The following is a 7,955-nucleotide window of genomic DNA, read 5'->3' as shown; positions in this document are numbered from 1 at the left end:
AACTACCATGTTGGCCCATTGTACAGTTGTTTACATCTAACTACCATGTTGGCCCATAGTACAGTTGTTTACATATAACTACCATGTTGGCCCATAGTACAGTTGTTTACATATAACTACCATGTTGGCCCATAGTACAGTTGTTTACATATAACTACCATGTTGGCCCATAGTACAGTTGTTTACATATAACTACCATGTTGGCCCATAGTACAGTTGTTTACATTTAACTACCATGTTGGCCCATAGTACAGTTGTTTACATCTAACTACCATGTAGGCCCATAGTACAGTAATTTCCATATAACTACCATGTTGGCCCATAGTACAGTTGTTTACATATAACTACCATGTTGGCCCATAGTACAGTCATTTACATATAACTACCATGTTGGCCCATAGTACAGTTGTTTACATATAACTACCATGTTGGCCCATAGTACAGTCATTTACATTTAACTACCATGTTGGCCCATACTACAGTTGTTTACATCTAACTACCATGTTAGCCCATAGTACAGTCATTTACATATAACTACCATGTTGGCCCATAGTACAGTCATTTACATATAACTACCATGTTGGCCCATAGTACAGTTGTTTACATATAACTACCATGTTGGCCCATAGTACAGTTCTTTACATCTAACTACCATGTTGGCCAATAGTACAGTTGTTTACATATAACTACCATGTTGGCCCATAGTACAGTTGTTTACATATAACTACCATGTTGGCCCATAGTACAGTCATTTACATATAACTACCATGTTGGCCCATAGTACAGTTATTTATATATAACTACTATATTGACCCAAAACTAACACAAGTTTTTGTTGTTGTTTTTTAAATGTAAAGGTTTTCAAAGTAAAAATTGTACTATCTTTGGAAACTATGATCCATGTCAGGTTGATGTGTGTATCAGACTGAAGTGTATAATAAGTGTTAGTGTCATTACCACCTATTTTATAGTGACATTTTATTAATGTTTAGGTCAATTATAAATTTATTTTTTTAAACAATAATTTTTTTGTCATTAGAAAGAAAGTTTCCATGTTTTGTAATGTTTCAAAGATATCTTGTGGTAAATATGATTTTGTACAGTCACTAAAGAAAATAAAATGTGAATACAAAGAACAATGTATAAAAACATAGTTTTCATTGTGAATACAAAGAACAAGGTATGAATACATAATTTTCATTGTGAATACAAAGAACAAGGTATAAATACATAGTTTTCATTGTGAATACAAAGAACAAGGAATGAATACATAGTTTTCATTGTGAATACAAAGAACAAGGTATAAATACATAGTTTTCATTGTGAATACAAAGAACAAAGTATGAATACATAGTTTTCATTGTGAATACAAAGAACAAGGTGTGGATACATAGTTTTCATTGTGAATACAAAGAACAAAGTATGGGTACATAGTTTTCATTGTGAATACAAAGAACAAAGTATGAATACATAGTTTTCATTCTGAATACAAAGAACAAATTATGGGTACATAGTTTTCATTGTAAATACAAAGAACAAGGTATGAATGCATAGTTTTCATTGGGAATACAAAGAACAAGGTATGGATACATAGTTTTCATTGTGAATACAAAGAACAAGGTATGAATACATAGTTTTCATTGTGAATACAAAGAACAAGGTATGAATACACAGTTTTCATTGTGAGTACAAAGAACAAGGTACGGATACATAGCTTTCATTGTGAATACAAAGAACAAGGTATGAATACACAGTTTTCATTGTGAGTACAAAGAACAAGGTACGGATACATAGTTTTCATTGTGAATACAAAGAACAAGGTGTGGATACATAGTTTTCATTGTGAATACAAAGAACAAGGTATGGATACATAGTTTTCATTGTGAATACAAAGAACAAGGTACAGATACATAGTTTTCATTGTGAAAACAAAGAAGAAGGTATGAATACATAATTTTGATTGTGAATACAAAGAACAAGGTATGAATACATAGTTTTCATTGTGAATACAAAAAACAAGGTATGGATACATAGTTTTCATTGTGAATACAAAGAACAAGGTATGAATACATAGTTTTCATTGTGAATACAAAGAACAAGGTATGGATACATAGTTTTCATTGTGAATACAATGAACAAGGTATGAATACATAGTTTTCATTGTGAATACAAAGAACAAGGTATGGATACACAGTTTTCATTGTGAATACAAATAACAAGGTATGAATACATAGTTTTCATTGTGAATACAAAGAACAAGGTATGAATACATAGTTTTCATTGTGAATACAAAGAACAAGGTATGAATACACAGTTTTCATTGTGAATACAAAAAACAAGGTATGAATACGCAGTTTACATTGTGAATACAAAAAACAAGGTATGAATACACAGTTTACATTGTGAATACAAAGAACAAGGTATGAATACACAGTTTTCATTGTGAGTGCAAAGAACAAGGTTTGAATACACAGTTTACATTGTGAATACAAAGAACAAGGTTTGAATACACAGTTTACATTGTGAATACAAGAAACAAGGTATGAATACACAGTTTACATTGTGAATACAAAGAACAAGGTATGAATACATAGTTTTCATTGTGAATACAAAGAACAAGGTATGAATACACAGTTTTCATTGTGAATACAAAGAACAACGTATGAATACACAGTTTTCATTGTGAATACAAAGAACAAGGTATGAATACATAGTTTTCATTGTGAATACAAAAAACAAGGTATGAATACACAGTTTTCATTGTGAGTACAAAGAACAAGGTACGGATACATAGTTTTCATTGTGAATACAAAGAAGAAGGTATGAATACATAATTTTCATTGTGAATACAAAGAACAAGGTATGAATACATAGTTTTCATTGTGAATACAAAAAACAAGGTATGGATACATAGTTTTCATTGTGAATACAAAGAACAAGGTATGAATACATAGTTTTCATTGTGAATACAAAGAACAAGGTATGGATACATAGTTTTCATTGTGAATACAATGAATAAGGTAAGAATACATAGTTTTCATTGTGAATACAAAGAACAAGGTATGAATACACAATTTTCATTGTTAATACAAAGAACAAGGTATGAATACACAGTTTTCATTGTGAATACAAAGAACAAGATATGAATACACAGTTTTCATTGTGAATACAAAGAACAAGGTATGGATACATAGTTTTCATTGTGAATACAAAGAACAAGATATGAATACATAGTTTTCATTGTGGATATAAAGAACAAGGTATGAATACCCAGTTTTCATTTTGAATACAAAGAACAAGGTTTGAATACACAGTTTACATTGTGAATACAAAAAACAAGGTATGAATACATAGTCTTCATTGTGAGTACAAAGAACAAAGTATAAATACATAGTTTTCATTGTGAATACAATAAACAAGATATGAATACATAGTTTTCATTGTGAATACAAAGAACAAGGTATGAATACACAGTTTTCATTGTTAATACAAAGAACAAGGTATGAATACACAGTTTTCATTGTGAATACAAAGAACAAGATATGAATACACAGTTTTCATTGTGAATACAAAGAACAAGGTATGGATACATAGTTTTCATTGTGAATACAAAGAACAAGGTATGAATACATAGTTTTCATTGTGGATATAAAGAACAAGGTATGAATACACAGTTTTCATTTTGAATACAAAGAACAAGGTTTGAATACACAGTTTACATTGTGAATACAAAAAACAAGGTATGAATACACAGTTTACATTGTGAATACAAAGAACAAGGTATGAATACATAGTTTTCATTCTGAATAGAAAGAACAAGGTACAGATACATAGTTTTCATTGTGAATACAAAGAACAAGTTATGAATACATTGTTTTCATTGTGGATACAAAGAACAAGGTATGAATACATAGTTTTCATTGTTAATACAAAGAACAAGGTATGAATACACAGTTTTCATTGTGAATACAAAGAACAACGTATGAATACACAGTTTTCATTGTGAATACAAAAAACAACGTATGAATACACAGTTTTCATTGTGAATACAAAGAACAAGGTTTGAATACACAGTTTACATTGTGAATACAAAGAACAAGGTTTGAATACACAGTTTACATTGTGAATACAAGACACAAGGTATGAATACACAGTTTACATTGTGAATACAAAGAACAAGGTATGAATACATAGCTTTCATTGTGAATACAAAGAACAAGGTATGAATACACAGTTTTCATTGTGAATACAAAAAACAAGGTATGAATACACAGTTTTCATTTTGAATGCAAAGAACAAGGTATGAATACATAGTTTTCATTGTGAGTACAAAGAAATAGGTATGAATACACAGTTTTCATTGTTAATACAAAGAACAAGGTATGAATACACAGTTTTCATTGTGAATACAAAGAACAAGGTATGAATACATAGTTTTCATTGTGGATACAAAGAACAAGGTATGAATACATAGTTTTCATTGTGAATACAAAGAACAAAGTATGAATACATAGTTTTCATTATGAATACAAAAAACAAGATATGGATACATAGTTTTCATTGTGAATACAAAGAACAATGTATGAATACATAGTTTTCATTGTGAATACAAAGAACAAGGTATCAATACACAATTTTCATTGTGGATATAAAGAACAAGGTATGAATACACAGTTTACATTGTGAATACAAAAAACAAGGTATGAATACACAGTTTACATTGTGAATACAAAGAACAAGGTATGAATATATAGTTTTCATTGTGAATACAAAGAACAAGGTACAGATACAGTTTTCATTGTGAATACAAAGAAGAAGGTATAAATACACAATTTTCATTGTGAATACAAAGAACAAGGTGTGAATACATAGTTTTCATTGTGAATACAAAGAACAAGGTATGGATACATAGTTTTCATTGTGAATACAAAGAATAAGGTGTGGATACATAGTTTTCATTGTGAACACAAAGAAGAAGGAAGGTATCAATACATAGTTTTCATTGTGAATACAAAGAACAAGGTATGAATACATAGTTTTCATTGTGAATATAAGAACAAGGTATGAATATATAGTTTTCATTGTGAATACAAAGAACAAGGTACAGATACAGTTTTCATTGTGAATAGAAAGAAGAAGGTATGAATACACAATTTTCATTGTGAATACAAAGAAAAAGGTATGAATACACATGTTTCATTGTGAATACAAAGAACAACATATGAATACACAGTTTTCATTGTGAATACAAAGAACAACGTATGAATACACAGTTTTCATTGTGAATACAAAGAACAAGGTTTGAATACACAGTTTCCATTGTGAATACAAAGAACAAGGTTTGAATACACAGTTTACATTGTGAATACAAGAAACAAGGTATGAATACACAGTTTACATTGTGAATACAAAGAACAAGGTATGGATACATAGTTTTCATTGTGAATACAATGAATAAGGTATGAATACATAGTTTTCATTGTGAATATAAGAACAAGGTATGAATATATAGTTTTCATTGTGAATACAAAGAACAAGGTACAGATACAGTTTTCATTGTGAATACAAAGAAGAAGGTATGAATACACAATTTTCATTGTGAATACAAAGAAAAAGGTATGAATACACAGTTTTTATTGTGAGTACAAAGAACAAGGTACGGATACATAGTTTTCATTGTGAATACAAAGAACAAGGTGTGGATACATAGTTTTCATTGTGAATACAAAGAACAAGGTATGGATACATAGTTTTCATTGTGAATACAAAGAACAAGGTACAGATACAGTTTTCATTGTGAAAACAAAGAAGGTATGAATACATAATTTTCATTGTGAATACAAAGAACAAGGTATGAATACATAGTTTTCATTGTGAATACAAAGAACAAGGTATGCATACATAGTCTTCATTGTGAATACAAAGAACAAGATATGAATACATAGTTTTTATTGTGAATACAATGAACAAGGTATGAATACATAGTTTTTTTTTCATTGTGAATACAAAGAACAAGGTATGGATACACAGTTTTCATTGTGGATACAAATAACAAGGTATGAATACATAGTTTTCATTGTGAATACAAAGAACAAGGTATGAATACATAGTTTTCATTGTGAATACAAAGAACAAGGTATGGATACACAGTTTTCATTGTGAATACAAATTACAAGGTATGAATACATAGTTTACATTGTGAATACAAAGAACAAGGTACAGATACATAGTTTTCATTGTGAATACAAAGAACAAGGTATCAATACATAGTTTTCATTGTGAATACAAAGAACAAGGTATTAATACATAGTTCTCATTGTGAATACAATGAACAAGGTATGAATACATAGTTTTCATTGTGAATACAAAAAGAACAAGGTTTGAATACACAGTTTACATTGTGAATACAAAGAACAAGGTATGAATACATAGTTTTCATTGTGAATACAAAGAACAAGGTATGAATACACAGTTTTCATTGTGAATACAAAGAACAAGGTATGAATACATAGTTTTCATTGTGAATACAAAAAAAACAAGGTATGAATACATAGTTTCTTACTGTGAATCCAAAGAACAAGGTATGAATACATAGTTTTCATTGTGAGTACAAAGCACAAAGTATAAATACATAGTTTTCATTGTGGATACAAAGAACAAGGTATGAATACATAGTTTTCATTGTGAATACAAAGAACAAAGTATGGATACATAGTTTTCATTATGAATACAAAAAACAAGGTATGGATACATAGTTTTCATTGTGAATACAAAGAACAAGGTATGAATACATAGTTTTCATTGTGAATACAAAGAACAAGGTATGAATACATAATTTTCATTGTGGATATAAAGAACAAGGTATGAATACACAGTTTACATTGTGAATACAAAAAACAAGGTATGAATACGCAGTTTACATTGTGAATACAAAAAACAACGTATGAATACATAATACAAAGAACAAGGCATTTACATTGTGAATAACAAAGAACAAGGTATGAATAATATAGTTTTCATTGTGAATACAAAGAACAAGGTATGAATATATAGTTTTCATTGTGAATACAAAGAACAAGGTACAGATACATAGTGTTCATTGTGAATACAAAGAACAAGGTACAGATACAGTTTTCATTGTGAATACAAAGAAGAAGGTATGGATAAACAAAGAACAAGGTATAGTTTTCATTGTGAATACAAAGAACAAGGTATATGAATACATAGTTTCTATTGTGAATACAAAGAACAAGGTATGGATACATAGTTTTCATTGTGAATACAATGAACAAAAACGTATGAATACATATTAAAGTTTTATGGATTACATATTGTGAATACAAAGAACAAGGCATGGATACACAGTTTCTCATTGTGAATACAAATAACAAGGTATGAATACATAGTTTTCATTGTGAATACAAAGAACAAGGTATGAATACATAGTTTCTACTGTGAATACAAAGAACAAGGTAGGCATGGATACATAGTTTACTTGTGAATACAAAGAACAAGGTATGAATACATAGTTTTCATTGTGGATATAAAGAACAAGGTATGAATACACAGTTTCATCATTTTGAATACAAAGAACAAGGTTTGAATACAATAGCCTATTCATTGTGAATGGCCAAGAAACAAGGCTCATAGTTTACATTGTGAATACAAAAAACAAGGTATGAATACATAGTTTCATTGTGAATACAAAACAAGAACAAGGTATGTGAATACAAAGAACAAGGTATGAATACATAGTCTTATTGTGAATACAAAAGAACAAGGTATGAATACATAGTTTTCATTGTGAACTACAAAGAACATAGTTTTCATGTGAATACATAGTTTCATTGTATGAATACACAAATTGAACAAACAAGGTATGAATACATAGTTTCATTGTGAATACAAAGAACAAGGTATGAATACATAGTTTACATTGTGAATACAAAGAACAA

This window comes from Tachypleus tridentatus, chromosome 4 (assembly GCF_004210375.1).
Source record: "Tachypleus tridentatus isolate NWPU-2018 chromosome 4, ASM421037v1, whole genome shotgun sequence".
In the NCBI taxonomy this organism is placed as follows: domain Eukaryota; kingdom Metazoa; phylum Arthropoda; class Merostomata; order Xiphosura; family Limulidae; genus Tachypleus; species Tachypleus tridentatus.
This window is presented reverse-complemented; position numbering follows the sequence as displayed.